Consider the following 21384-nt stretch of genomic DNA (forward strand, 5'->3'; position numbering starts at 1 on the left):
AGCAAGCATGGGCTTATTATACCATGACACGGTAATGAAGCTGCAGGAACAAGTGCACTTGGGAGTGTGACCCAGGTGTCCTTGCCAATAAATTTATAAATAGTACCCAATTAAGAGCAAAAACAGCAGATGCTTCTTGTCTCAAAGCCAGAAAAGGACTTGTGAAATGTAGAGGTTATATACAAGACCAGAGAGCTTTCAGCCCTATTGCTATATATTCTTACACCAAATATTTCATAAAGCATGAAGTAATAGTAATCACTCAAGCAAGCCCATAAGGAAAGGCGGGTTGGTTTTCTGTTTTGTTTTTCTCTTTCAGCTGGAAAACCTGCAGCAATCAGATGTTTTATCCAAAGGCACACAATCCATCAGCAATGGAACCCAAGAGGACCAGACTTCTAAATACACATGTTTTTCCTTTCTTTGAAAATGGGCCGACACTGTGTGTTCAATACCTTTGCACCCGCATAAAGTGAAGACAAACCTGATGCGTTCCCATTGATTTATTCACACCATAAGACCTCAGAAACCCTGACAAGTTGCTTCCTTCCCGCACACTTGTTCTTGTAGTTTGGCACGTGTTAGTTGTATTATATCTCAAAGGTTGTCACTGTGGAAGAAAACAACTTGAAGCTTTCCCGTAGGATGTCACCTCTTCCTTGTCAGCGAGGAACCCTGTGGTGCAGGCTTCCTGCATAGCAGAGGACTGATGCCTCAGTTGACGAAATAAGCCACACCTACCTACATAAAACACTCCTTACAGTATGCAATAACTTACTATTCCAGCCAGGTCAGTGATGGAGTAATTCCATTTTAACCTATGACGCCTTGAACGGTTAAAGAACATACCTTAGAGCAGAGGAAGGCAGATTTCAGGCTTGCAGGATCTACCTTGGTGTTTTGTTTTTTAATCCACCAACTGAAGCCTGTTGCAAAAACTACACAGAATGAAATTCTGAGTGCAGGAATTTGTTTTGAGTACCAAAACTGAATGGAGTACACTGCTGTAATGCGATGGAGGCACTCTAGAAATACTTTTTTAAATGGAAAGTCTCTGAAAACACATCCCCATGTTACCTCACCCTATTTCAGCAGGTTATTATTGGAGGTAACTTTATTGTTATACCTCAGGCATCTTTGCCAATCTACTTCAGCTCACCTGGAATCTGTCAATATTCCGATCTACATTCTGCCACTCCTGCCTTAGAGAATTCCCTTTCCAAAGGCTTACCAGATTGGAGAAGCTCCTCTGTCTCTTTAGTAATTCTGGAACCACGAAGGAAGAGGGAGCTATTGTCTGCTCCCATCAAATATGCTGGGCCACTAAATGAGAACTCTACCAGGTCCAGCAGGTGGAGAGAAGGAAGAATGACAGGACAGGGGTAAGGTAACCTTGGCTACACATTTTCCTTCAGCTTTGTTGACAAAGAGACAATGGAGTTCTCTAGGTTGCAGCTACCAGGATCTGAGTATGATGGGGTTTATACAGCGTGGTACAGTGGTACCTCAGGCTAAATACTTAATTCGTTCCGAGGTTCATACTTAACCTGAAACTGTTTCTTAACCTGAAGCACCACTTTAGTTAATGGGGCCTCTTACTGCTGCCGCGCCGCCGGAGCACAATTTCTGTTCTCATCCTGAAGCAAAGTTCTTAACCTGAAGCACTATTTCTGGGTTAGTGGAGTCTGTAACCTGAAGCATATGTAACCTGAGGTACCACTGTATATGCTAAACACAAACTCATATGTTCACAACAAACTCTTTCTCTGAGTGTGGATCCTTAGAAAGCCAAAATGGCACCAGTTGGACGTGAGTGGAAGATATCTGCTTGGGGGAATTTGAAGATTTGCAGGAGTACAAAGACTCTTTCCAAACACACAGAGGGTATGAAGTAGCCCATTGACAACTGAGCATATTGCATGGGCGTGGAATTCTGATGGGGGAGGATGGAAAATGGATGGCTGGATGTGTGCTGGCACACCGTCGACCAAGACATGGCTGGCCAGAACTCTGAACAGGAGCACTCTGCAATGTAACATTTTTGTTGTAGCTCTCACTTATTGCTGTATAGTGAAAAAAGCCACATTCTGAGATAGGCTATGGGTGCCTTTTCCTGCCTTCATGAACCTTTTAATTCCCCATCCCTCTGTATAGTTACATTCTCCACAACCAAGCAACATGAGCACAACAATAGGCACCATTTTGAGATGTTGAGTTCACTGCTGTGGCTTCCTGTGGAACGCTAATGAAGTAGGAGTGCTAACCCTTAAAATAATGGGTGTGGAAAGCAAATGGAACAGTACAGCACCCCACCCAAACACAGCCTAATTTCTTAAAGAAAGGAAAAAAGAAGAAAGAGAGAGCATTTTGGCTAGTGGTCAGCGAGACCACAACTGCTTTTGTTGGGATCACTAAGAGACTAACACAAACCACCCACCAGTTCTAGTTAGGCTCTGTTGTACTGCTTGAAATATTCTGTCTGAACTAGTACCCAAGAGAGTCTAAGATTAGAAGCAGAATCTTCTTCTAAAAGAAATAAAATGACTGTGTTTCTTGGCCATGAATGTAAGATACCAGATGGTTTTGGAAGAATATTAAACAGAAGACAAGTTCTCCTGGCATGCCTAAATTCATCTAGGGGTTGTGTTTATATTTATAACAGAGCATTTCTTTTGAGGCAAAATTTGTCCATATCGTCAGTTCTAGTCACTATAAAAATGTGAGCTGACTAATAAAAAGGGAAACACAGAACCAGGGCATTTTCTAAATATAAAAAAGGTCGGCTGGTAAGGAAGGGGCTTGCTGTCTGCCCCCTTTCCTCTGAAGACAAAGAGACAACTGTGCGGAGCTCAAATGGTTTGTGCCTCCTGTTAAGTTCACAAAACTGATAACATTTAGAAGAGACTCCTAGTTCAAACAGTCGCTTTCTAAGACCGCAGGATACTGTCCCCCAGGGTCAGCCACTTGCTTGAAAGGACCCTCCAGAGAAAAACTGTCTGTGCCGCATGACAAAATGTACCTGAAAAAGAACGTGTGCCTCTTGAAGGAACAAGGTTTGATGCAGAACACTTTCAAAGGAGTAACATCCCACATTAAACAAACCCAGGGACATAGGATTCATACCCCAAAGATTTAAAACCCACCCACTCAAAAATATTGGGAACTATATAAGAATTATGAAAATTGTGTCTCTGTGAGGGGTAAATTGCAGTTCCTGGGATTCTTTTTGGGTGTGTGTGCTTTAAATGTATGCTGCATATGCAGCACTAGGATCTATTGATACATATATACACATACACAATACACACCAGACCACACCCGCCCATTCCCTTAGGTTGGATTCAGTGGTATTCCTCACAGGCCCAGAGGGCTTTTCGATCCAGTGAAGATTTCTGTCAGTGGAATGGGGAGTGAGGCTATTTTTGTCGGTTCCCCTTCTCCCCTGTAGCCTTCCCACACCAAATCAGTTCCAGATGAACCTTTTGGGACATCTTGACCTGGGGGGCAGGGGAATCAGAAGACATTGCCCCCCTCCCCATTGTTGTTGTTTAGTCATTTAGTCATGTCCGACTCTTCGTGACCCCATGGACCAGAGCACGCCAGGAGACTCTTGAGAGTCCCATGGACTACAAGAAGATCAAACCTATCCATTCTTAAGGAAATCAGCCCTAAGTGCTCACTGGAAAGACAGATCCTGAAGCTGAGACTCCAATACTCTGACCACCTCATGAGAAGAGAAGACTCCCTGGAAAAGACCCTGATGTTGGGAAAGATGGAGGATACAAGGAGAAGGGGACGACAGAGGATGAGATGGTTGGATAGTGTTCTTGAAGCTACCAGTATGAGTCTGGCCAAACTGCGGGAGGCAGTGGAAGACAGGAGTGCCTGGCGTGCTGTGGTCCATGGGGTCACAAAGAGTCAGATACGACTAAATGACTAAACAACAACAATTCCTCCTTACTTTCTGCCATCAAGGCTGTGTCATCTGCATATCTGAGGTTGTTGATATTTCTTCCGGCAATCTTAATTCTGGCTTGGGATTCATCTAGTCCAGCCTTTCACATGATGAATTCTGCATATAAGTTAAATAAGTAGGGAGACAATATACAGCCTTGTAGTACTCATTTCCCAATTTTGAACCAATTTTGAACCGCTCCCCATACTACTGACAAAAGCCTCTGCTGGATCAAAAGATACTTTTGGCAGTTCAACAGACACCACTGGATCATACAACCCAAGAGCTGCCATTGACCCTCGTTGCAAAGATACTGAGAAAATGCAACACAACTCTCAGAACATTCCAAAGTGCCATATAAATGCCAAGTGTGTGCTTGTTGTTACACTGAGCAGGTAGCAATGAGGTTTTATCACGCATCAGGTACAAAAGCTCTGGTAACAAAAGGGCTCCCATCTAATCTTCAGCAACTACGAGGACTGACAGTTGCATAAATACATTTCCACAAGGGATAGGTGCCAGAGAACCAGCCACAGTTGTAAAAAGTCAAGCCAAGATAAACTTCACTTATTTAGTTCCAGTTCTACAATGATGATATAGTACAGTTCTGGAGATTAAAAAAAATAAAGATTAAAATAAATTAAAATAACAATAATTCAACACACCGATTAACAATGGCTTAAATCTGGAAATAGCTTAAGGAAGTAGAGTAAACCAAATAATCACAGAGGAACTAATAATATCTTCAGAGGCACAAGATTTGTTTAGACTGAGATAGATGGGACACATTTTTAATCAATCCGTAGAGAGGGGCTATAGAAAAACATAAACCTCTTCAGCTGGGGGCAAGTATGGTGTCCATGATAATGAGAGCAGATGCATCCAAAGGATACAACCAATTTTCTCAAAGAAGCCGCATTTCTTCCCCCACTTCGTGATACATAAGTTTAATCAGTTGACTATTGCATCTTTCCAAAGGCAGAAGGTTATATAACTGTGTTTAATATTATTCAGTAGTCCAATGCTATTTGTTAGGGTGAGTATAGGGACCTCAGCCATTGTCCTAAATCAGGGATGGGGTACCTGTGGTCCCCAGGAAGCTGCTAGAATCCAACTTCCGTCACCTTGAGCCATTATGACCAATGGCTCCAGCAACATCTGGAAGGCCACAGGTTCCTGGTGTCCATCCTAAATCTTAACATTACTGGTAATGTTTAGCCTGGGTGTATGCCCCTCATCTAATTGATTTCAGTCGGTCTACTTTGAGGCCCCATCAGCACCATACACTTAAAAAGTAACACACCATGTTAAACTGTCATGGCTTCTTCCCCCAAGTAATTCTGGGAAGTGTAGTTTGTTAAGGTGCTGAGTGTTGTTAGGACACACACACACACACACACACACACACACACACACACACACACACACAAGCTACAATTACCATGGTGGTTTAACAACCGATAATAATAATAATAATAATAATAATAATAATAATAATAATAATAATAATTATTATTATTATTATTATTATTATTATTATTTATTTATACCCCGCCCATCTGGCTGGGCCTCCCCAGCCACTCTGGGCGGCTTCCATAAAAACCAAAAATACAGTAAAATATCACACGTTAAAAACTTCCCTGAACAGGGCTGCCTTAAGATGTCTTCTGAATGTCAGGTAGTTGTTTATCGCTTTGACATCTGCTGGAAGGGCGTTCCACAGGGCGGGCGCCACTACCGAGAAGGCCCTCTGCCTGGTTCCCTGTAGCTTTGCTTCTCGCAATGAGGGAGCAGCCAGAAGGCCCTCGGCGCTGGACCTCAGCGTCCGGGCAGAAGGATGGGGGTGGAGACGCTCCTTCAGGTATACTGGACCGAGGCCGTTTAGGGCTTTAAAGGTCAGCACCAACACTTTGAATTGTGCTCGGAAACGTACTGGGAGCCAATGTAGGTCTTTCAAGACCGGTGTTATATGGTCTCGGCAGCCGCCCCCAGTCACCAGTCTAGCTGCCGCATTCTGGATTAGTTGTAGTTTCCGAGTCACCTTCAAAGGTAGCCCCACGTAGAGTGCATTGCAGTAGTCCAAGCGGGAGATAACCAGAGCATGCACCACTCTGGCGAGACAGTCCACAGACAGACAGGGTCTCAGCCTACGTACCAGATGGAGCTGGTAAACAGCTGCCCTGGACACAGATTTGACCTGTGCCTCCATGGACAGCTGTGAGTCCGAAATGACTCCCAGGCTGCGCACCTGGTCCTTCAGGGGAACAGTTATCCCATTCAGGACCAGGGAATCCTTCACACCTGCCCGCCTCCTGTCCCCCAAAAACAGTACTTCTGTCTTGTCAGGATTCAACCTCAATCTGTTAGCCGCCATCCATCCTCCAACCGCCTCCAGACAATCACGCAGGACCTTCACCGCCTTCACTGGTTCTGATTTAAAAGAGAGGTAGAGCTGGGTATCATCGGCATACTGATGAACACCCAGCCCAAACCTCCTGATGATCTCTCCCAGCGGCTGCATGTTGAAAAGCATGGGGGAGAGGACAGAACCCTGAGGCACCCCACAAGTGAGAGCCCAGGGGTCTGAACACTCATCCCCCCCCACCACTTTCTGAACACGGCCCAGGAGGAAGGAGCGGAACCACTGTATGACAGTGCCCCCAGCTCCCAGCCCCTCAAGACGGTCCAGAAGGATGCTATGGTCGATGGTATCAAACACCGCTGAGAGATCCAGCAGAACTAGGAAACAGCTCTCACCTTTGTCCCTAGCCCGCCGGAGATCATCAACCAGTGCGACCAAGGCAGTTTCAGTCCCATGATGAGGCCTGAATCCCGACTGGAAGGGATCCAAATGGTCCGCTTCTTCCAGGCGTGCCTGGAGTTGTTCGGCAACCGCTCGCTCAATCACCTTGCCCAGGAATGGAAGATTTGAGACTGGGCGATAATTGGCCATCGTGGCCGCATCTAAAGATGGTTTTTTAAGAAGCGGTTTAATAACCGCCTCTTTCAGTGGGTCTGGGAAGGCTCCCTCACGGATCCTTCTTCCCAGGGAACTCTGAGAATTGCAAGTCTGTGAGAGGAATGGTTCCCCAACAACAACAACTTAAATCCCTTACCACCCTTCATTCAAAGATCTCAGAGTGGTTTGCAGCATAAAAATACAAAATAAAGACACAAAATCCATAATAAAAAACAAGAACAAGCCAAAACAATCCCAGGATTCCTTGAGGGAAGAGGTGACTGTTAAAGTGTTTTACGTGTATGCAGTAGATGTGGCCTTAGTACCCAAACAACTTGGCTAGCCTTGAATGCCATGTACCCTGACTTGGGGAGGGAGCGGGTAACATTTGCTATTGAACCTCAGGCAGCAAACTGTCTTGGGCAGGCCCTTTCCCCAGCTTCAGTCACTGGTAGGAACATAAGGAGAGGGCATCAGAAGAGCCTCCTGAATGAGGCCAGTAGCCCATCCTGTTCTCATAGTAGCCAGCCAGATGCCTGTGGAAGTCAGCAAGCAATCCCTAACTAAAGGAACTCAGTATGAATTTGGCAAGCCAATGCCAGCCAGAGAGGACTTGGGTTTTCAGTAAGTCTTCAGTTCCAGACTGCGGTGTGTGATTAGTAGGCCTTACTGCCCATTGGATTGGCTTAAAAAAGTAGGCTTTGTGCCAGCACCAGCTTCAACACCATTCACATTAATATACATTTAACATGGTAGTTAAAAAGACAGAGAAAAAGAAACTGTGGAGCAATAGATTCATTTATTATTTTGATGCCTAACAAGAAGGCAGATAAGGATGAGAACAACTCCAGACCAAACTAGGGACTGGGCTTTGCGAAGAGAAGGACAACATGTATCGTCCTGCACAGATACAGATACCAAATAATTCACACAGCAGACTTTGAGAATGCAGAAGCCACTGCTTGATAAGGAATTTGAGGAGAGGAGACAGAAGCTGGCAAGGTTACTACTCAGTTTGTGGTTACAAAGGCCTGCTCTGCAATTTCATTTTATCTTTTTGTCAGCACGCTGCCCCAGTCTTCACTGGTGCGGGTTAAGCTCCCTTCTACTCCAGCTTTCTAAAATGGGCAAGTCAGGCTGACCTCTGCTTTCAAGTTCGATGGGGATTCTTGGAAGCTATTGCTGAGGAGGACTCTGGAGCCAAGGACTTGTTGCTGTTATTGAGAAACAATTCTGAAGAGAGGCTGAAAGTGGGGCAAATTTCTTTTAGGCTGCTTCAGTGAATCTAGCAGCATGTTTAGATTTGCTTCGCTACATGCCAGTGGGCCTTGTGCAAGGCAGTGAGGTCAGATCCAAAAGGCAGGTCTCGATGTTGATGCATGCTGAACATGGTTCTGAAGCAGGCCTGAGATTTACCCTGGATTTTGTGCTTACTAAACCTTGCTGCCAATCTGAGTTCCTTAAACCGCAGGGCTGCTGTAAACTGCCCAGATTGGTTGGGGACACCCAGCTAGATGGGTGGGGTAATAATAATAATAATAATAATAATAATAATAATAATAATAATAATAGCAAGGAGCCAGGAGTGAAACCAAAAGTAGACTGACCAGCTAGCTGAATCAAATTATATTGCTATGGGTGGTGGTGGTAAATCTCTAACATTTTACTTTTTGATACTTCCAGTTTTTGATACCCTCCCTCCCTGGGAAAAGCTAATGTTTGAATAGCAGCTGGTTAAGGAACAGCATTGGGCAGACGCCATGATTTGATTTTATCGGGACTGTGTGTCGATAAGGCAGCTACCTGCAGTGGAAGGCTCCTGGACTAATTCGGCAGAAACACCAGTTTGGGAAGAGAGGATGTGAATTTACAGAGGGGAATCTTGGACTACAGATTTGGACTATAAAGAAGAAGAGTAAAGACATAAAATCCACACAGAAACATTTTATTTGGACTTCAACTCACTTGCAGAATGAACGCAGAGGCTGTTGAAAAGAATGGAGGATTAACAGCAGAATGTATTAAGGGAATTATTGTAATATTTTGAAATGCAGTAAAACTATGAGATGATTAGGATTCCCTCTGATCTCAAAGCATGAGAAGTCAGCTAAAAATAATATATATATTAAAATAATAATTTATAATTAGGCATAACATTGGGATTGTTTGATTACTGGATAATTTGTATAATTTGGAATATATAATTTGGTTTGATTGGAAATTTTTAATAAATTGTTAATAATTTGTAAATAATTTTTTAATAAACAACAACAACAACAAGGCATCCTTAGGCAGTTGCCAAGGTCTCAGTGCAGGTGAGAAGTAGGTCCACTTCTGATGCCTGCCGTGCGTCCCTCACCGTTGGTCCAGTACTCTGAGAAGCATCAGACAGCTGGGTCTAGACACCCTTTTAATTTCCCACAATGCCCCTGACCTAGTATCACCCCAGGGGATTATGGGGAATTAAAATGGTATCTAGACCCAGCTGCCTGGTTCTGATTGCAGCACTACCACCACAGCCAGGTAAACACCTTGAGGACCACTGACAGAGGCAAGGGGACAACAGAGGAATATTTTATCCAGGGCCCTCTTTCCCTCCACCCCAAGTTTCAAACCCTGCTAAACAGGTTCTTTGTGGAGTAACAAGCCTCCCATTTGGCATAAGTAGGAAAATGTAGGTACTTCAATTTTATTGAAAAGCTGCACCTAGCATTCTAAGGAATAAATTTTTATGAGAATCAGTTCCAATGATATGCCAGCAGCTGGGTTGTTGTTGTTTTTTTTGAGGGGGGGTTAAAACATTTCATGCAAAATGTGCTTGTGTGACTAGACTAACATAGGAGCTATGAGATGGCATGTTGCCATTTTCCATTTGTGGAAGTAAAGGGGTTATCCCGCATGAGTTAGAAAAAGACACAGGTGTTTGGGCTCAGATCCACCTGGGTCTGAATTATTATTTGAAGGCAGTGGGGTCTTGTCTATAAAAGTGTGTTGGTTGCACTGTGGTGTCTAGTTTGGATTCTTATTCCATAGTCCTTGTTTTATCATCTAATGGTGCAGTGGAGCGTTTGTCACACTGGCTTCCTTTCTGCTTTCTGCATTAACTTTGGCTTTCTGGCTTAGCATCTGTCATCAGCTTTTGTGCTTTCCTCCTAGTTTCTCTTCTCTTCTCTTTTCCTTTTGTTTTGTTTTGTTTTGTTTTGTGAAGGGACCTTATACGAAAGCACAAAACTCTCATACCCTTGTTCGAGAAGCGAACTCCAGCATGATGGAGCCGCATTTAATTCTGGAAAGAATTCGTGCCAAAAATTCTGTTCTTACTTCATGTTGGAAACAATCCCAGCAGCCGCGAAGCATTTGGAGAGTGATGCCAAACCGTACAGGAATGATTTTGAGCACAGAATCGAGCAGTTAGATCAGGGGGGGTACCAATGTGGTGTGTCCTAGATGTTCTGACTCCAACTCCCATCAAACCCAGCCAACATGGCCAGTGGTCCGGGACGTTACTCATGGGAGCTGGAATCCGGCAACATTTGAAGGGCACAACATTGGCAACCCCTAAGTTAGATTTACCCCAAAGAGTTAGGGCAGAGTGGAAATTAAATGGCTCTATGTATTAAAAGGGATTTCCAACTGAAATAATGGGGGGGGGGGGTAGAATTTGTAAATGTTATGGAGTGCCTTTTTTGTTATAGTATTACAAGGCTATACATTTGCATAAAATAAAATGGACCCACGCTACTTGCAATTTACTCAACAGCCACTGCATACAAAGTCCCCCTTTTGTTCCAATGTGCGCTGACTCTGCTAAGCTTTGCTCAGAGCAAGGGCTGATGGGAAAGAGGAGCCGAGTTGTGATGATGACTCATTTGTGCATTAAAAGTTGTGTGCCTGTCTACTACACCACTCTGTAGACCTAGTGGTCCTTCTGGCAATTCACAGATGTCTATCTCCACCCTCTTTTTGATAACATCTTATGCAAAAATGAGGCATTAGCAAAACTTTTGTATGTTGTGGCTAACTTGTGGCCCTTTAGACATTGGACTCAAACTCCCATCATCCCAGTCAGCATGGCCAATGACCAGGGATAATGGGTGTTGAACTCCAGCAACATTTAGAGGGCCACATTTCCCACATCCCCGGTCTAACAATATCCTGCACAAGAAGAACCTCACCTCATATTCCACAACTGCTTTGTCAGGAATCTTCGATGAAGTGCTTTATTGAAAGCTTTTTTTAAAGTCCAAGTACTCTATGTCAACTGGATTGCCTCTATCTATATAGACACTCTCAGAGAAATCTAAAAAGTTAGTGAGGCAGGACATACCATTGCAGAAGCCATGCTGGTTTTGCTTCAAGCATGGCTTGTTCTTCTATATGCTTGGTTGTTTAACCATTAACAGTAATTAACAGTAATTAACAGTAACAGTAGGGGACGCGGGTGGCGCTGTGGGTAAAAGCCTCAGCGCCTAGGGCTTGCCGATCGAAAGGTCGGCGGTTCGAATCCCCGCGGCGGGGTGCGCTCCCGCTGCTCGGTCCCAGCGCCTGCCAACCTAGCAGTTCGAAAGCACCCCCGGGTGCAAGTAGATAAATAGGGACCGCTTACCAGCGGGAAGGTAAACGGCGTTCCGTGTGCTGCGCTGGCTCGCCAGATGCAGCTTTGTCACGCTGGCCACGTGACCCGGAAGTGTCTCCGGACAGCGCTGGCCCCCGGCCAATAGAGTGAGATGGGCGCACAAACCCCAGAGTCTGTCAAGACTGGCTCGCCAGATGCAGCTTTGTCACGCTGGCCACGTGACCCGGAAGTGTCTCCGGACAGCGCTGGCCCCCGGCCAATAGAGTGAGATGGGCGCACAAACCCCAGAGTCTGTCAAGACTGGCCCGTTCGGGCAGGGGTACCTTTACCTTTACTTTAACAGTAACAGTAATTAACAGTAATTGCCACTAGTTTTCTAGTGTCATTTCCAGAATACATTTCCTGTATTCCTTTCTAAAAATTGATGTTACATTGGCCACTTTCCAGCCACTTTCCAGGCTGATCCCAGGGACACGTTACATACTTTTTGTTAAGAAACAAGCAATTTCACATTTGAGTTCTTTAAGAATTATTGGGTAGATGCTGAAACTGTACCAGATGTAACAGCACACCTGCCAAAATGGTGCCAGTTTGTGGTAAGGTGACCTGTACCCTGAGCTGAAAGAGATCTATTTATACTGGGTTGGGGAACCTTTGGGAGTTTTGGTTCAACAACACTTGGAAGACCAAAGGTTCCCCATACCTAATCTATAAAATAAGAAACAAATGTGTGGATTTAGAGGAAAGACTGCTCTTGCTGATGGAGAAGGTTGAGAAAATGTGGAAATAAATATTTGTTAAATATAAAAAAGGACTCCAAGGTGTAGTTGGCAAAATGTACCACAAAATTCTTCCTCAGGGCATGGAATCAGGCAGTTGATCTTCAGATCTCTTGCAGCCTTAGGAACTTCCTTGGCCTAAATCTCTGATACACTGGTTTGAGCACTTCCACAACATATGGCTCTTCATTTATTCATTTACCAAATTTCAACCCAGCCTTCCCACGTATGCAACCAAGGCAACTAAAAATAATTTGCTGTCAGAAAATGGCCTGTAAAAAGCGTAACAATAAAAATGCAAAATGTGCCAGTTAAGACCATTAGTATTAAAATCAGATTTTAAAACACTATTCTTTCCCAAAGCCATGTCTAAGAAATAAGAATAATGTTGGCTATCTTCCAAAAGCTAGGACTGGGTCACGATGAATAAGCTATGTTGCTAAACTACACCAAGCCCTTAAACTGTGATGATAGGATAGTGGCTTTTCTTAAATCAGATTGTTTCCAGGCAACACAGGGTTTTAAAGATAAGCACCAGCATCTTGAGCCTGGAAGTCAATGCAGCAAAAGGGAAGTTATCTGATTACATCAGTGGTATAGTGGAGGACAGCATACGGGAGTGCACAAGCACAGGACATTTTCAAAGCAGGAGCGATGACATCATCTGCTGGCGCACCAGAACAACTGGCGGACTCTCCTTTGCCTGGAATGAGGTGATAACGAGGCTTTTAAGTTTGTCTGTAAGAGATTAGCTTGGAGGAAGTCAGATAAGGAGGGAAATTATCAAGCAGAGGCGGGATAGTTTTGTCCTTTGATGGAATTCCGAGTTCATGCTAGCAGTTTAAATGATAACACTTCTGCGCAGTTTTAATTTGCATTTCTAATTGGACGTCTTAAGGTTGCGTTTCAGCTGATCTTTCGCCAAAGCTCGTTTCAGTTAGCTGGAGATCTTTTGTTAAAGTTCAGTGTGATTTACAAGCTGGACCCATGCTGGCAACGGTAGACTCATTCCCAGGAAACAATGCACAGGATTACAGTTGCACTGAGTCTAAATAAATGTGTATTATGGCCATGGCTGTGGCAGGAACAACACAGGGTGAAGATGTAGACGCCACCTTCCTGATAGTAGTATTGCTCCTGTTTACCTGGACAGGGCTGGATGGGGTTGTGGCAGTGTTGGGGTCATGTGATTGTACTGCGAATCCATCCCTCTCACTGGTACAACCGCAGCCTCACTATTGACCTGCCTGGCCCCATCCTCATCTAGGTCAAGAGAGCAGTGACATACTGCTCCTGGGCTATGGACTCTCCTTGGTGGACTGATGGTGGTAGGAGAGCTCTCAAGAGGAGCTCCTCCTCGTTGTTGTTGTTTAGTCGTGTTCGACTCTTCGTGACCCCATGGACCAGAGCACGCCAGGCACTCCTGTCTTCCACTGCCTCCCGCAGTTTGCTCAAACTCATGCTGGTAGCTTTGAGAATACTATCCAACCATCTCGTCCTCTGTCGTCCCCTTCTCCTTGTGCCCTCAATCTTTCCCAGCATCAGGGTCTTTTCCAGAGAGTCTTCTCTTCTCATGAGGTGGCCAAAGTACTGGAGCCTCAACTTCACGATCTGTCCTTCCACTGAGCACTCAGGGTTGATTTCCTTAAGAATGGATCGGTTTGATCTTCTTGCAGTCCATGGGACTCTCAAGAGTCTCCTCCAGCACCAGAATTCAAAAGAGCTCCTCCTAGTCAGATTTACTGCTATGCTGACAGGAGTGGGCCAGCAGTAAATCACACAGGGCAAGCTGAAGTTAACTCTTTATTAGCAAAACAGGATCCACGAAGGATCTTGTCCCCATGAAGCAGTTGCCAAGACTAATGGGGCCTCACAGCTGACTACGTCTCCTCCTCTCTAGGGTGTTTCCCAAGCAATAAGAGACTGGGTCTGTGTGTCTTTGCTCCTCCCAGTTCATGGCCCTCCTAGTTCTGGGAGACCAGGAAGGAGGGGAGCTTGTCATGGCTTGCCATGCCTCTTCACAAGCCTGGCCCATCTCTGGCTCTTGGCCTCCCTCCTCTCCTGCTCCTGCTTCTGGATTTCTCTCAGCCACAGACTCGCTCCACTCCCTAAGGCCAGCATCTGCCACCTGCTCCCTCAGACCACTCACCATTGTCTCACCACCAATCCCCGGGCTCTGAGCCTTCTTCCTCTCGTCATTCCTCTGCATCTAACCAGTTCATGATATACATCACTGTAACGTCCTCAGTTTCCAACAGCTTTTAGAAAGCAAGGTGCAGCATTCTGTAGCAGCCAAACTCCAAAAGCCATACATTGCAGCAGCCAGGCCTTGAAGTGAGTTTTTTAAATTAAAAAAACAACAACCATGACAGCTTCTACCTTTCCTATTTTTCTGACAAGATGGCCACCAGTGAATAAGGTGCAAATGGCAAAACATCTTTAGCCCAAAGCATTCCCTGTAATTCTTTACTCTCTTCCAAGCTGTAAACCTATCACACTTTATTTCTGAAAAAAAAAATATTTAGTCCAGCTTTCCTGCTAAAAAGGCTGGAGGGCAGCTTGCATACAGTTGATTAAAAGCAAGAGGCCTCTGTCTATCAGCTTAGAAACCTAAAAGGCATGATATAAAAGGCAAAAAGGAGGCGGCGGCAAAGGGCAACTCAGAAATATTCAACCAAAGCGAGGGATAAATTCCAAAAGGGTAGCCTTATTAATCTATAGTAGAAACAAAATTAAAAAAAATCCCTTCCAGTAGCACCTTGGAGACCAACTAAGTTTGTTATTGGTATGAGCTAAGTGTGCATGCAATAACACACTTAGTTGGTCTCTAAGGTGCTACTGGAAGGAATTTTTTTTATTTTGTTTTGACTATGGCAGACCAACACGGCTACCTACCTATAACTAATCTATAGTAGCAAAAGCAACAAAGAATCCTGAAACGCTGTTAGAAATTAACACTTTTGTGTTCAGCTTTGAAGACACCAGCACCAGCTAATTCCCTCCTTTCCAGACCCCAGCCCTTATTCCCTCCATCTCTCCAAGAAATTGTTTGTTTTCAACCAACTACCAAGGGCTTCCAGGCCATGCTTCGGGTTAAGCAACAGAGCTTCTTCTTCTGAATGGATTTGGGGGAGAAGACAAATGGAATTGGGTGTCATCAGCATATTGACAACAGCTCGCTCCAGATGATCGTTCCCAGTGGCCTCATGTAGAAGTTGAAAGTTTCTGCATTTATTGGTCTTTGATTGGTGTAACTGCCTGTTGGCAGGCATTACATTATCTTCAGCAAATGAGACAAAGGAAGATGAGTTGGTCTTAATTGGAGCTACTAAGCCAGAAGAAAAACAATCATGGATAATAAGTTGCAGATGCTCAAGCCGGGGCTGGTGGTGTTCTTAGTCCTAAGGTTGCCCCTGGATCTCCTCCACTCCACATAAGGAATAGATTTCAAAAGCTATTAATGCAACATAGATGTGCGGTTTGAATGCCTTAGATCAGAATTAGCTCTAGTCTAGTCTGTTAATCAATAAATGAAAACATTGTGGTTGCTTGAGAATGCTCCGTGTAAGCTTGATCAAATTCTTCTAAATCAAACAAAGCCAAAGCTTTACATCTAAAAAATGGAACATTTTAAATATAAGCAGGGGATTCTGTGGAGGTCCTGCCAATTGTTTCTTTTCAGGGCTTTGCATTATAAAACCCTACCTGCCCTTGCATATAAAGTTTGTTTAAGTTGGCGTGAGGATGTGGCCATTTCCACAGACACCCCCCTCCTCTTCCACCCCCCCCCCAACCGCACGCTCTCTTTTCAATATGGGACCTAAGGTCTGCTAGCCTTGTTTTTTTGTTTTTTTACTGTGGCATGCATTTTTGTGTTATTATATTGTAAACTATACTGTGCCCTTCGGATGAAATGAGGTATAGAAATTTATTTAATAATAGTAATAAGAAGGATAAAGAGACAGAGTCCATTTGGGACTCCTTTCTAGCTGTGCTGCTCTACGCAGCTACCCCAGTTACGTAGGTGTTGAAAACAGCGGCACCAGACTATAGAAATTCTGTGTTTTACCCTGGCTTCTAGCATCCTGGTATAGATGAGGTATTCGGTGACTGACCTTTGCCAAATTTCCCCTTCCCCATTAGCCCATTAGCTACCCTAGCAGGGTTGGTTTCACAACTGCTCGAAAAGGGATGTCACTAGATAGACCAATGACAGAAGCTCCCTTCATGCACAAAATGAAAATGTGGATACTAAAGTACCATATGGTGTACATTTAGCCCCCCCCCCCAGGCTCATGTGGCTTCTCCTGGCCACTCAAGTGTTGAGGGATAACCTCTGAAGTTGGGGGCCTTTTCTATAGACTCTCTCTGCAATCATAGAATTGTAGAAATCTTTCAGGTTTCCAAATGGTGCAGGGAGCCCCTTTGAAGAGAAAAGGCTCACTGCTTTAGAAGTTATCCTTCAACATGCAAGAGGCCGGGGGGGGGGGACGACGACTGCATTACCTCATAGTCTCCCTTCCAGACCTTTAGGATCTGTATTGTACACTTGCATGGAAAAGGGCCTCTGTTATTAGTCTGCATGGTTATGGTCCCTGTGTGAAGAAGGCGAGAGGGCAATTCAACACTTGTTTCAATCATTCAGGCAGCCCTCAGCGTCAGCGTGGCAGTGCTGGAGATCAACACAGTCCCCACCACCACAATTTCTGTGTGGTTTTCTGAAAGCATTATAAAGTAAACTAGATTTGTCATAACAAGCTTTCCCCTGTCAAACAGCACATTTTCTCAGAGCTAAACTATGTGGACAGCATCGTATACAGATAAGAGGGATTTTTTTATGTTATGTGTGTGTGTGTTTTAAATTAACACTCCACTTCAACCCAGTGATGCCTTCAAGGCAGGATTGGGGGGCAGATTAACCGAAAGGCCCCCCGAAACACAGCATAGCTGGTGTACTACATTTTTAAATGAAAGAAGTAATAGTATTTCCAACCAAGAGCATCTCCATCACCTGAAGAACAGGACGTCCAGAGCCCAAAGAGTCAAAATTAGCCCTATTGGGCTCTCACAGGAATTGAAATTGAAATACTTTATTGTCACTTGTACAACTTGTATAAAGTGAGATTACACGAGCACCGCCCCACTCAGCTCTCTTAGTCTTAATTCCCCTCGTTTACTGACGCACACCCACCAAACCCAAAAGTCAGTTGCCCTGTTGTTATAATTTCATTCAGCAGCCTAACAGCCCACGGATAGAAGCTGTTCTTTACCCTGTTGGCGTGACTAATCAAGCTTCTATATCTTATGCCTGAGGGCAGGAGATCAAGAAAGTGCTGGCCAGGGTGTGAATCATCCCTGAGAATTTTCCTCACTCTCCTGAGGCAACGTTCTTCCGCTATTTCATCCAGCGGATTCACAGGACAGCACATAATATCTTGTGCTTTATTTACCACCCTCTGTAGGCACTTCCTATCAGTTGATGTCAAAGCAGCGTACCACACCGTGATGCAGTATGAAAGGACAATTTCTATTGTAGACCGGTAGAAGGAGATCATCAAATGTTGATTGACATCGTTCTTTCGCAATACTCTGAGGAGATGGAGTCTCTGTTGGGCTTTCTTAACCACCTGGGTTGTATTTATTTTCCAAGAAAGGTCTTCACTGAGATAAACTCCTAGGAATTTAAAGGAAGAGACTCTTCACAATGAATTCACAATGAACATATAAGTGACAGAAGAAAACCCAAACGCTGTCAACCTCAAAAATAAAACAAACAAAACAAACCCCACCAGCCTCATATACCTTAGAACTAGGGATGGGGAAGAAATTTTATTCCACTTGCATCTGAATGTGAACCCCATCTAATTTGCAACCTGCGAACCAAACCACAGCCCTCCTTTGAAATTTGTTCTTCTCTGAATTTTGCAATGCCACCCACCAGCCAGCTAACAGGTACAAAAATGTGCATACTAGGGTAAAGCGTGCATAGAAATGAATACTGAAGGGAAAATAACATACACAAATGCATTTTATTAGGGGACACTGTTTTGTAACCCCCCCAAAAAACGTGTACATTAGGCTTAAGAGTACCGTATTTTTTGCTCTATAAGACGCACATTTTCCCCTCCAAAAATTAAGGGGGAATGTTTGTGCGTCTTATGGAGCGAATGCAGGCTCCTTGGCTTCAGCGATAGCAACGCGAAGAATCCGAAGCGCAGTGGGAGCGCTCCCACCGCGCTCCAGAGGCTTCGCGTTGCCTTCTGCTGAAGCCTGGAGAGTGAGACGGGTTGGTGCACACCGACTCCTCTCGCTCTCCAGGCTTGAAAGATAGCCGCCTGAAGCCTCCGGAGTGCAGCGGGAGCTCCCACTGCGCTTCGGAGGCTTTGGGTTCCTTTCGCTGAAGGGTAGGTGCCCCTTCAGCTAAGGCGCAGCGCCCCTTCAGCTAAGCGGGAGGAGAAATGGAAGGGGTTCCGTTTCTCCTGCCGCTTCGCTGAAGGGGCGCTGCGCAGAGAGGGGGAGATTTTTTTTTCTTGTTCCCCCCCTCTAAAACAAGGTGCGTCCTATGGTTGGGTGCATCCTATAGAGCGAAAAATATGGTATATGAAAACGTGTGTGTGAGGGGAAATTGGCACTAAAATACTGGTGAATTTTCATGAGGGGATAATTTTTTTTTGCAAACTGATGTGGAGAACCGAACTTAATATTAGAAACATTAGAAACTGAAATTCAAAGAATCATAGAATTGTAGAAATGGAAGGGACCTCAAGAGCTGTTCAGACCAACCTCCTGCTATGCAGGAAAGTCAACTAAAGGATCCATGATGGATGGCCACCCAACCTCTGCTTAAAAACCTCCAAGGAAGGAGAGTCCACAACCTCTCGTGGGAATCTGTCCCACTGTCAAACAGCTCTTACTGTCAGAAAGTTCTTCCTGATGTTTAGGTGGAATCTTCTTTCTTATAACCCCTCCACTTCAAAGCAATGTGATACCAGGATGGTAATGCAAATGAAAACAAACCAATATGATTATAAACTGAAAAATACAGGGAGCAGATAAAAATTGCAGCAAGAGCATCAATGGTAAGAATAAATCAGAATCTAGCCACTTGTGTCATTAGATAGGCCCTTGTAATTTACCTACAACCACCCTCCACACAAATCTTTATGATTTGCTATTCTTCTTCCCTTTTTTTGCTGGTTTCAGCTTCTGATTCTTTCCTTTCCGTGATGATGTTTATTCTGCAGCTCCTTTAAGCAGATCTCCACCCCTCCAATTTTTTTTTTGCCTTGGCATTTGCCATATCCATCTGTGGCTGGCAAGCCTTTATTGAATATTTTAATTTCCATTCCGCCCTCCCCACTTTCCCCCTCTAATCCCAGCATGCTTAACTGATTACAGCTAGGATTCTCACTGCTTCTAAGATTTTTGTCTGGCATAAGGTGTAGCAGAGCAGAACTGACTTCCTGGCATGGTTTCACATGCTGCCTATCGGCTGGCTCTCATATCTGTAGGCTCCCTGTTAATGAATCTGAATAGCTTCCTATGCCAGTAGACACGCTTATTAAAACTGAGATTACTTAGAGGTGATTTGCCAAAGGGACAGAGGGATTTAATCCCTCTCACACACCCCTCCCCATCAGGTTATATTTTAAAGCAGGCCTGGATGAATTGTGACCCAGCAAATTTAACACAGCCCACTGGGTATATATGATTGCAGCTTGCCAAGAGTATTTAACAGCCATCCTGGTTTTACTGTCCCAGAACTGGAGGCAGGAAGGCAGCCACAATTGGAGGGCCATTGAACCCAGACCTACCAGTGGATTTGGGAGGCATTTCCTCTGCCCCCCCTTTGCCTAAATTGAAATCTGAAGCATTTTTTTCCTGGGGCAGGGGGGTGTTTATCCATGTGAGAATTTCAAAGGAAGCACACAGAATATTTTTGTCCACTGAGTGTGAACTTGCCAGAGAAATGGACTTTGTGGAGACAATTCATGATTTTTCAGTGAGGGGGGGGCACAAAAAAATAAAGCTTTAAAGCTCTATTTTATTTTGAAATGTTTGCAGCTGTGTTGATCCATTATAATGAGAAGAATCAAAACACTGACAGATGAGGACCAACCGTAAAGTTGTAAAATAGTTGGCAAGCTTTAAACAAAAGTAGCCAAAAGCAGCGTGGTAGAATAGCCACAGTTTGTACCGTGGTGTAATTTCAGAAATGAAATTTCAGAATTAAAATAGAAACTTTCCTTTCATAACTTGTGTTAGCATATGTAAGGGACAGAATCATGGCATGCTTGTAGGAGGGGGACCATGTTACCAGTTTGTACTCCATGTGGCCCCCCCATGCAAAAAAAAAGGATACTTGGGGCCTGCATCATTTACCGTATTTTTCGCTCTATAAGATGTACTTTTTCCCTCCTAAAAAGTAAGGGGAAATGTGTATGCGTCTTATGGTGTTCTGGCTTCAGGGATAGCTGCGCAAAGCCTCTTCAACAACATTTGATTCAGAATATATTTTTTCTTGTTTTCCTCCTCTGAAAACTAGGTGCGTCTTATGGTCGGGTACGTCTTACAGAGCAAAAAATATGGTAGGTCTTGCTAGACCCACAACATAGCTGGGTTGTGCTTGGCTTGGTGGGTTGGGAGTTGTGCAAGCATATATTTTTTATAATCCTTTTATTTCAAAGCCTGTTTTCATGACTCTCACAATGGCATCAGCAGCCCATGTATGGCAGTTGATAGTCGCCTGTTGTGGTTCTGATGGTAGATGGATGGCCTGGTGGTGCACTGGAATCAATGCCCGTGAGGTAAATTCTGGTCCGAACCTGAGTCCATTACCGATTGCCAAGTGCTAAGCTTGCCCCATAATTGTTATGGGAGACATAAAACCCTAAATCAGATGAGCAGAAAGTTGTGAAAGGCACATTGGACATGATAATATTTGGCTTAATCTTATGTTTTTGCTAAAGGGAAGAGAGTGACGTTTTCAAGGCTCCAATTATAAAGAAAACTACTTGGATCTGAATGAGATTTACATCTGAGTGAGCTTGATTAAGATCACCCTACAGTAGTTTTAACCTAATTTTCTGTATTTGCCAGCATGTTTTATGATATA

At 44.3% G+C, this 21384-nt stretch overlaps 1 long non-coding RNA gene across 1 annotated transcript in view; it reads left to right on the forward strand.

The window, feature by feature from the left end:
• The window catches only part of LOC308581684, a 30480-nt gene extending 20566 nt beyond the window's left edge, over positions 1-9914 (forward strand). Inside the window, exons 2-3 of the long non-coding RNA XR_014005150.1 lie at positions 320-472; positions 8598-9914. This is a non-coding gene — a long non-coding RNA (uncharacterized lncRNA). The remainder of the gene's footprint in view (positions 1-319; positions 473-8597) is intronic.
• The last annotated feature ends 11470 nt before the right edge of the window (positions 9915-21384 follow it).

The sequence above is a fragment of the Podarcis bocagei genome, assembly GCF_964188305.1.
Source record: "Podarcis bocagei genome assembly, chromosome: 2".
NCBI classification, from domain to species: domain Eukaryota; kingdom Metazoa; phylum Chordata; class Lepidosauria; order Squamata; family Lacertidae; genus Podarcis; species Podarcis bocagei.